This window comes from Oncorhynchus gorbuscha, linkage group LG06 (genome assembly GCF_021184085.1).
Source record: "Oncorhynchus gorbuscha isolate QuinsamMale2020 ecotype Even-year linkage group LG06, OgorEven_v1.0, whole genome shotgun sequence".
NCBI classification, from domain to species: Eukaryota; Metazoa; Chordata; class Actinopteri; order Salmoniformes; family Salmonidae; genus Oncorhynchus; species Oncorhynchus gorbuscha.
Genome location: NC_060178.1, coordinates 9,262,919 through 9,274,372, shown reverse-complemented (window position 1 = coordinate 9,274,372; position 11,454 = coordinate 9,262,919).

Genomic DNA, 11,454 nt, shown 5'->3' with positions numbered 1-11,454 from the left:
GTGCAAACGGCCTAGTACATCACTGGGGCCAAGCTTCCTGCCATCCAGGACCTCTATCTCTATACCAGGCAGTGTCAGAAGAAGGCCCTAAAAATTGTCAAAGACTCTAGCCACCCTAGTCATAGACTGTTTTCTCTGCTACCACAGGGCAAGCGGTACCAGAGCGCCAAGTCTACGTCCAAGATGCTTCTAAACAGCTTCTACCCCCAAGCCATAAGACTAGTGAACATCTAATCAAATGGCTACCTAGACTATTCACATTGCCCCCCCTCCACACCACTGCCACTCTCTGTTGTCATCTATGCATTGTCACTTTAATTAACTCTACCTACATGTACATACTACCTCAACTAACCCGTACCCCCACACATTGACTCTATACCGGCAACCCCCTGTATATATTATATTTTACTGCTGCTCTTACTTGTTACTTTTATCTCTTATTCCTCTTATTCCTTTTTTCCAACTGCACTGTAAGGTCACTGTAAGTGTGAATACGATACCTGTTGTATTCGGCACATGTGACTAATAAAACTAGATTTGATTCAGCAAGACAGACCCTAGATAGAATCAGAAATATAGGCCTACGCTAGCACCTGGATCAATACTCAGTTCCATAACATTACACATAAGAATCTATGGTGAAGACTTATTTTGTACAGGGCAGATTTGTTAAGAGGCCTGACACTCGATCTGAACATTAACATGCATCACTGGAGATATGGGTTTGGAAGTATAAAGACGACAAAAAATAAATACATGGTGATACATTTGTACACACCTTGATAGGGTTAGGCATCTGTAACTGCTACAGTGTAGATTAGTAGGATGGGGGCATCTGTAACTGCTACAGTGTAGTTTAGTAGGATGGAGGCATCTGTAACTGCTACAGTGTAGTTTAGTAGGATGGAGGCATCTGTAACTGCTACAGTGTAGATTAGTAGGATGGAGGCATCTGTAACTGCTACAATGTAGTTTAGTAGGATGGAGGCATCTGTAACTGCTACAGTGTATATTAGTAGGATGGAGGCATCTGTAACTGCTACAGTGTAGATTAGTAGGATGGAGGCATCTGTAACTGCTACAGTGTAGTTTAGTAGGATAGAGGCATCTGTAACTGCTACAGTGTAGATTAGTAGGATGGAGGCATCTGTAACTGCTACAGTGTAGATTAGTAGGATGGAGGCATCTGTAACTGCTACAGTGTAGATTAGTAGGATGGAGGCATCTGTAACTGCTACAGTGTAGATTAGTAGGATGGAGGCATCTGTAACTGCTATAGTGTAGATTAGTAGGATGGAGGCATCTGTAACTGCTACAGTGTAGATTAGTAGGATGGAGGCATCTGTAACTGCTACAGTGTAGTTTAGTAGGATGGAGGCATCTGTAACTGCTACAGTGTAGATTAGTAGGATGGAGGCATCTGTAACTGCTACAGTGTAGATTAGTAGGATGGAGGCATCTGTAACTGCTACAGTGTAGTTTAGTAGGATGGAGGCATCTGTAACTGCTACAGTTGTAGTTTAGTAGGATGGAGGCATCTGTAACTGCTACAGTGTAGATTAGTAGGATGGAGGCATCTGTAACTGCTACAGTGTAGTTTAGTAGGATGGAGGCATCTGTAACTGCTACAGTGTAGATTAGTAGGATGGAGGCATCTGTAACTGCTACAGTGTAGATTAGTAGGATGGAGGCATCTGTAACTGCTACAGTGTAGTTTAGTAGGATGGAGGCATCTGTAACTGCTACAGTGTAGATTAGTAGGATGGAGGCATCTGTAACTGCTACAGTGTAGTTTAGTAGGATGGAGGCATCTGTAACTGCTACAGTGTAGATTAGTAGGATGGAGGCATCTGTAACTGCTACAGTGTAGATTAGTAGGATGGAGGCATCTGTAACTGCTACAGTGTAGTTTAGTAGGATGGGGGCATCTGTAACTGCTACAGTTGTAGTTTAGTAGGATGGAGGCATCTGTAACTGCTACAGTGTAGATTAGTAGGATGGAGGCATCTGTAACTGCTACAGTGTAGATTAGTAGGATGGAGGCATCTGTAACTGCTACAGTGTAGTTTAGTAGGATGGAGGCATCTGTAACTGCTACAGTGTAGATTAGTAGGATGGAGGCATCTGTAACTGCTACAGTGTAGATTAGTAGGATGGAGGCATCTGTAACTGCTATAGTGTAGATTAGTAGGATGGAGGCATCTGTAACTGCTACAGTGTAGTTTAGTAGGATGGAGGCATCTGTAACTGCTACAGTGTAGATTAGTAGGATGGAGGCATCTGTAACTGCTACAGTGTAGATTAGTAGGATGGAGGCATCTGTAACTGCTACAGTGTAGATTAGTAGGATGGAGGCATCTGTAACTGCTACAGTGTAGATTAGTAGGATGGAGGCATCTGTAACTGCTACAGTGTAGTTTAGTAGGATGGAGGCATCTGTAACTGCTACAGTTGTAGTTTAGTAGGATGGAGGCATCTGTAACTGCTACAGTGTAGTTTAGTAGGATGGAGGCATCTGTAACTGCTACAGTGTAGTTTAGTAGGATGGAGACTTCTATAACTTCTACAGTGTAGTTTAGTAGGATGGAGGCATCTGTAACTGCTACAGTTGTAGTTTAGTAGGATGGAGGCATCTGTAACTGCTACAGTGTAGTTTAGTAGGATGGAGGCATCTGTAACTGCTACAGTGTAGTTTAGTAGGATGGAGGCTCCATAGCTATATGGATCTGTAACTGCTACAGTGTAGTTTAGTAGGATGGAGGCTGTATGGGTCTGTAACTGCTACAGTGTAGTTTAGTAGGATGGAGGCTGTATGGATCTGTAACTGCTACAGTGTAGTTTAGTAGGATGGAGGCTGTATGGATCTGTAACTGCTACAGTGTAGTTTAGTAGGATGGAGGCTCCGAAACTCAGAACTGAGAAATCTCAGACTTCAGTGATTTCAGACAACTGGGAACTCAGAAAACAATGAGCTCCAACGGGGAAAATACATTTTGAACAGTCATCCAACTCAGAATTCCAGGTCAGGAACTCAGTTGGGCATCTATCTATAGCTTCGACCTGAAGATCACTGATGTCATGAATCAACCTTGTTTTTTTTCTGAGTTCCCAGTTGTCTTGAAAGAACCATAAATCCAGAGAATGCCAGACTTTGACAAAGCTTGATGACAAAATTTGCCCACAGGAAAGACCGTCACGCCACCATCCTATTCAAGTGAGCACAGCACAACAACTTGAGTCCAAAAACATCTGGTATGCTGGTGCATAAATAATGTAATATGCCAGGGAGATATGTAAACTGGAGCTAAGTAAAAGTAAATGTACAGTGCATTCGGAAAGTTTTCAGAACCCTGGCATTTTCAATATTTTGTTACGTTACAGACTTATTCTAAAATGTATTAAATACATTTTTTCCTGATCAATCTACACACAATACCCCATAATGACATCACAATACCCCATCATGACATCACAATACCTTAAGGACAAACCGAAAACTGCTTTTTAGAACTATACAAATAAAAACAGAAACATCTTAATTACATAAGTATTCAGATCGTTTGCTATGAGACTCGAAATTGTGCTCAGGTACATCCTGTTTCCATTGATCATCCTTCAGATGTTTCTACAACATCTCAAGGACCACCTGCGGTGGTAAAGCACAAACCTGTTTATATAATGTTCCACAGTTGACAGTGCATGTCAGAGCAAAAAGCAAGCCATGAGGTTGAAGGAATTGTCCGTAGATATCTGAGACAGGATTGTGTCGAGGCACAGATCTGGGGAAGGGTACCAAAACATTTCTACAGCATTGAAGGTCCCCAAGAACACAGTGGACTCCATCATCCTTAAATGGAAGAAGTTTGGAACCACCAAGACTCTTCCTAGAGCTGGCCACCTGGATAAACTAAGCAATTGGGATGGAAGGGCATTGATCAGGGAGGTGACCAAGAACCTGATGGACACTCTGACAGAGCTCCAGAGTTCCTCTGTGGAGATGGGAGAATCTTCCAGAAGGACAACCATCTCTGCAGCACTCCACCAATTGGCATTCATGGTAGAGTGGCCAGACGGAAGCCACTCTACCAGTAAAAGGCACATGTCAGCACGCTTGGAGTTTGCCAAAAGGCACCTAAAGGACTCTGACCATGAGAAACAAGATTCATGGTTCATCCTTGGGAGCAATTTCCAAACGCCTGAAGGTACCACGTTCATCTGTACAAACAATAGTACGCAAGTATAAACACCATGGGACCATGCAGCCGTTATACAGCTCAGGCAGGAGACGTGTTCTGTCTCCTAGAGATGAACGTACTTTGGTGCGAAAAGTGCAAATCAATCCCAGAACAACAGCAAAGGACCCTGTGAAGATGCTGGAGGAAACCTGTACAAAAGTATCTATATCCACAGTAAAACGAGTCCTATATTGACATAACCTGAAAGGCCGCTCGGCAAGGAAGAAGCCACTGCTCCAAAACCGCCGTAAAAAAGCCAGACTACGTTTTGCAACTGCACATGGGGACAAAGATCATACTTTTGGGGGAAATGTCATCTGGTCTGATGAAACAAAAATAGAACTGGCTCTGCTGAGTGTGGAGGTGGTAGCAGTGGTAAGGATTCGCTCCATAGTGCTGAAAAGAAAGCTCTGCGGTTGAGGCACCGTTTGTCACCGTTATAGTGCAATTCATGTATTGTTTAGTGTTGTGGAGTGGCTTTGCTGGCATGCATCTAAAAAAAAGGGGGAATTTGAAACACAAAGATTAACATGCTAAAATTGCCACGGATAGAAATGTTTTAAATGATCATTAATCATATTGTTGTTTCTAAGTACCATGGTTGTATTTTTACATTTTAATGTGAGAACTGGCTTAGCATATATTGTATTTTTTGCTGCGAGATATTTACCAGGATTATTCGTCATTAAGTAGTATGTTTTATTTGAGTTTAAACTGTAGTTGTTGGCTCTCTTTCTAATTTGACTAGGCAAGTCAGTTAAGAACAAATTCGTATTTACAATGATAGCATTGGAACAGTGGGTTAACTGTCTTGTTCAGGGGCAGAACGACTGATTTTTACCTTGTCAGTAAAAGATTGTATTCCTGCTTTAAATTCCTCAAAGAATTCTCCCTCCTTTACTTTGTAAATTTCTTATGGGCTTTTTCTAATAGTTTCTTTAATTTAAATTTTATAGATCAGATTGAACTTTTTCCGAGTATGAGATTATCATTCCCCCTAATGCGTGCTTTAAAGATATCCAAAATTATATTGGGTTTGTCCTCTATGTATACATTTCTATTGGTAAAGGTTTTCATTTTTGTTGTTTTAGTATTTAATAACAATCGGGTCCAGAACACGCGCTCTGTTCATTCTCCAAATTCTGTCATAAAACGTATTTTCTGTAGGTGTAATTAAGCATGATACTGGAGAATGATCCAATACCACTATATCATTCTCATTGTTTAAACCCAGTAAATTGTTGAGCGCATTTTGGGAAATAAAAATGTAATCAATTATTGAATAGCTTTTCTTACATTGAGAAAAGAAAAAAAGGAATAGTCTTTTGTAGTTGGGAATAATAATCTCCAGGTGTCCGGTGAATTATTTGTAGAGATTAACATTTTCAGCCTCTTTGGAGGCTTCATGAATTTGAATGTATTTGTTACTACATCTGTCAATCTTATCAAATGTATGATTTAGGACACTTAAAGCTACACTTAAGGCTAAAATAATAGTTCCTGTCTGGAGTTAATCTAATATAGCTTGAATTCTATCTAAAAACACTACATTTTGCCCCTAGTGGGATGTGCAATGAAATCAATGTGTATTTTTCACCATGTAAGGTAAATTCGACATTAGAAAACAGCCTTCTTGGTCCATATGCTGGAATATATGGGAAAATTGTGTATTCTTATTTTACCAATTGTCCATTCATTCTAAAGGAATCAGTCTAGGCCATCTCTTCCTCTTATGTCTTCATTATATTAAATTACAACTTTTTCCTTCCAATCAGTCGCACGTGTTCTTTCACTAGAGTGGTGAGTTTGACAAATGATCATAGTCGCCAACCTTATAATATATAAATGAAGGGGAGATAAATCAAGTCTGCTCACACGACTCCTTCAACTACAGTGAGACGTCGGTAAATGTGGAGAGATAGTTTGTGTATGAGGAGGACTTGACTCCAATTGCAAGCTGTCCTTATATGCCCAAATCTATGGTGCAAACCTATTAGTCTGCCATCAAATCAAAGCTAGTATAAAACTAATATAAAACCTTCAACAGATACTAAAAGGAGTAAGTGCCAGTCGAACGTTGTAAAAGTATTGTCGTACAGTGCAGTTTTTAAGTCTCACCACCAGATGTCACTATAATCCCTTCATTACAATATAATAAGGTGTCATTATGGGAAATTGTGTGCCTCTCTCTCTCTCTCTCTCTCTCTCTCTACCTCGTTATCTCATCATTGACATAACTGCTCTCTCTCTCTCTCTCTCTTGTTCTCCCATCATTCGCTGCTCTCAGGAGTAGACGAGGAGATAAAACATTAGCATGTCATTCAAACAAACTTTTTTGTTGTTGCTGACACTGCATGTAAATGTTGTTTTTGTTGTTCAGGGTAGTAAAGTGCTTTACAGTTTATCTCAATTGCTTGAGTACAAATTTCGTCCATATAGAATTTACTTTTTCAAAACAAACACATTGACCAAAATGACACATTTCCTTTTGTAAAATGCATTAAGAGTCTCAAAACTGTCCATTCAGGCCATAGAGTTCAATCTTTGTTTCATCAGACCAGAGAATCTTGTTTCTTCATGGTTTTGAGAGTTCTATAGGTGCCTTTTGGCAAACTCCAAGAGGGCTATCATGTACCTTTTACTGAGGAGTGGCTTCCGTCTGGCCACTCGGCCATAAAGGCCTGATTAGGGAAGTGCTGTAGAGATGGTTGTCCTTCTGGAAGATTCTCCCATCTCCACAGAGGAACTCTGGAGCTCTGTCAGAGTGACCATCAGGTTCTAAGTCACCTCCCTAACCAAGGCCCTTCTCCCCCGATTGCTCAGTTTGTCCGGGTGGCCAGCTCTAGGAAGAGTCTTGGTGGTTCCAAATTTCTTCCACTTAAGAAAGATGGAGACCACTGTGTTCCTGGGGACCTTCAATACTGCAGAAATGCTTTCGTACCCTTCCCCAGATCTGTGCCCCGACACAATCCTGTCTCGTAGCTCTATGGACAATTCCTTTTAACCTCACGGCTTGGTATTTGCTCTGAGATGCACTGCCAACTGTGGGACCTTATGGTGTGTGCCTTTCCAAATCATGTCCAGTCAATTGAATTTACCACAGGAGGACCTCGATCAAGTTGTAGAAACATCTGAAGGATGATCAATGGAATCAGAATGGGTCAGCCCTCGATTTCGAATCTCATAGCAAAGGGTCTGAATACTTATGTAAATAAGGTATTTCTGTTTAACATTTTTTATAAACTTGCAAACATTTCTAAAAACCAGTTTTCGCGTTGTTATTATGGGGCAATTGTGTGTTGATTCATGAGATAAAATAAGAATTGCATCAGTTTTTAGAATATAAGGCTGTAAAGTAACAAAATGTTGAAAAAGTCAAGGGATCTGAATACTTTCTGAATACACTGTATTATCACAGCATGGGGCTGTATACTTCTTCCCAAAAAACTATTCTACCAAAGGTGACCAATGTAACACAAGACCATGAATATGCAGAAATACAAGGCTTTTATTTGACTTTTTTCTCCATTTTGTCCTTCACACATTCTCTGACGCTGCACAGTATATACAGAGAATACTAAATACACCCAGCTAACAAATCATCGCAAAAAAACACAGCAATGTCAAACAGGCAACACGAATACAGTATACGTCACATTCAATCCATTTGTTGTTGTCGATCAGGCCGCCATGTTTTCATCATCACATTTCCTCGATTGCAATGCGGCGAGGAAAGAAATCTCCTTCCATGTTGCATCCCCGTTTGGCAGCCCTCTGCGGGGATTTCCAAACAACCGGCATTCATTGCGTCTTGGAGGGGCATATTAGAGAGACATATTTCCCTCAGATTACACAGATCCACAAAGAATTCAAAAACAAATCCAATTTTGATAAACTCCCATATCTACTGGGTGAAATTCCACAGTGTGACGTCACCACAGCAAGATTTGTGACCTGTTGCCACAAGAAAAGGGCAACCAGTGAAGAACAAACACCATTGTAAATACAACCCATACTTATGCTTATTTATTTTCCCTTGTGTACTTTAACCATTTGTACATTGTTACAACACTGTATATATATATATATATATATATATATATATATATATATATATATATATATATATAATATGACATTTGTAATGTCTTTATTGTTTTTGAAACGTCTGAATGTGTGACGTCACCATGTTAACACATAATTCCCATGCCAATAAAGCCCCTTGAATTGAATTGCTAGTTTTCCCCCGATATCCCAGTTGTCTTAAAATGCTTTGAAGCCGGAAGTCAGAGATTTACGAGTTCCCAGTTGTTTTGAACGCTGCATTATACAGGGACACACTGGGCGCGTTCGAGCGGATCACTTTTGTCAAGTCGGTGACAAAGTGTGTTGCTTTCTGAGGATATTGCCCGACTAACTACATGGACTTTACAAAAAAACGTGATCAAAGGTCATAACGTTTAGACGGCATTCCATTGCAAGTTTCTGCAGTTGCTCTTCACCAACTTCATCCTGCATTGTGGGAGGTTCTATTGTCAACCAATTATGCTTTTTTGACCAAACAGGAACCAATATGTCGCGATTTATATGTACTGTGGATATATACAAATGTGAAAAAAAAGTTTTAGTTGTACTCTCGAACTTTGACTTTCTGCCATAATGTAACAATGAACAGCAAGTGACTGTGTCAGCAAAACATTAGAAGAATCAGGAAACAAGCAGCCAATGGCTGGGTTTACCAGAGAACAAGAGAGAAAGAAGGACACAGAGAAGAGTGAGGGTTTTTCCACAGTGAAGGTATCTGCCCGACTGAATGATCTACAAATAACCTAGCATCATAAATAACTACTCATTATTCTTTGTAGATCAGTCAATCAGTCACAATTATACAGACAGAGATAATGTGTTAGAGAGGGAGAGAGATATTCAGACAGACATAATGTGTTACAGGGAGAGAGACAGACAGACAGACAGACAGACAGACAGACAGACAGACAGACAGACAGACAGACAGACAGACAGACAGACAGACAGACAGACAGACAGACAGACAGACAGACAGACAGACAGACAGACAGACAGACAGACAGACAGACAGACAGACAGACAGACAGACAGAGATAATGTGTTAGAGAGAGAGAGAGAGAGATATTCAGACAGACATAATGTGTTACAGGGAGAGAGACAGACAGACAGAGATAATGTGTTACAGAGAGAGAGAGAGTCAGAGAGACAGACATCATGTGTTATATATAGAGAGAGAGACTCAGACAGACAGAGATCATGTGTAACAGAGAGAGTCAGACAGACAGTCAGACATAGATAATGTGTTACAGAGAGATAGAGTCAGACTGACAGAAAATAATGTACTTTTTACTACATAAATCTTCCCTGACACCCAAAAGTACTTGTTTCATTTTGACAGGGAAATGGTCCAATTCACACACTTATCAAGAGAACATCCCTAGTCATCTCTACTGCCTCTGATCTGGCAACTCACTAAACAGAGAACATCCCTAGTCATCTCTACTGCCTCTGATCTGGCAACTCACTAAACACGACTCACTAAACACAAATGCTTTGTTTGTAAATTATGTCTGAATGTTGGAGTGTGTCTCTGTCTATTCCCCCCTCCCCATTTAAAAAGAAAAATGGTACCGTCTGGTTTGCTTTATATAAGGAATTTGAAATTATTTATACTTTTGATACTTAAGTACAATTAAAACCAAATACTTTTAGACTTTTACTCAAGTAGTATTTTACTGGGTGATTTTCACTTTTACTTGAGTCATTTTCGATTAAGGTATCTTTACTTTTACTCAAGTATGACAATGGGCTACATTTTCTACCGCTGACAAAAAACACTCAGTGACACGATATGTAACAAATAACTGATATTTCCCATCAGGGAAATATCAAAATAATCTAAAAATGGAACACAGTCTCCTTAATGATCATATAACATTACTATCTATATGATCATGGCGCAGCGGTCTAAAGGCACTGCATCTCTGTGCAAGAAGCATCACTACAGTCCCTGGTTTGAATCCGGGCTGTATCACATCCGGCTGTGATTGGGAGTCCCATAGAGCGGCGCACAATTGGCCCAAGTTTGGATGGTGTAGGCCGTTATTGTAAATAAGAATTTGTTCTTACCTAGTTACATTAAAAATATATATATTATATTTATCCATGGCAATGGTGTTAACATTAACTTCACCTCATATCATTTATATATCCCATATTGTTATTGTAGTACAGGATACATATTAACACGCATGCTGAAGGTAGATCGGGGGTCAATGAGAAATGACTTTCAAATGCTGCGAAGCAACATGCATGACCCAAAAACCATATGGAATACTGCTGTCTGTCAAACGGACTGTACTTCTGGTCTCCTAGGATGCATCTGAAATGGCACCCTATTCCATTCAGTTAAGACCAGGTTTAGCGTCTCAAATTGCTTCCTATTCCCTATACAGTGCACCAGAAGTAGTTCACTACATAGGGAATAGGGTGCCATTTCAGGCCAGACAACAGAGCATTGTATTGGTAAGCTTGGACACAGCTGTGTTTAACATCAATAAACCAAAACATACTGTTGTGTCCCTTATGTACACGACATTGGCACACGGTCTGGTCTGACTCACAAATTCACCAGAACCACACCTATTGACTGACTACAATCAGAAACGTTGTTTTGTTCTGTTGACGTACAGTGAAGTACCAAGGCTTCTGTCAACCTAACAGAGCATGTTACTACAGACGGACACGGTAAACGTAAAGGATTGTAGCCTGGTTTAACCAGATTGGATAATGCGCTCACCACTGTTTCGCTATCAATGGTGAAATGTATTGACATCAGGAGATCAGATGCCAGGCTAAAGGGATTATAATCTACTGGACTAGATACTGAATACAATGTTATTTTGCTGGTGCAATATTATTAACAATCCATTTTTATCATCCGCAGATACAGTATATAACTTTACAAACCTGCCCTATTCTGCTCTTACTGGCAAGGGCACATGCTATTTAAGCGAGGCCAATGTACAGTATATAAACTGAGGTTTATCATTTTATAGTTACAAGTTGATCTGTAAATTCATGTTTTTTATCGCTCCAGTGTGTTTAAGTGAATACAGCGAGCACGGAGTCGAAAATTCTGGTTTGAGCAAAAAAATATATAATAAATTATTCAATGATGAGAATAAAA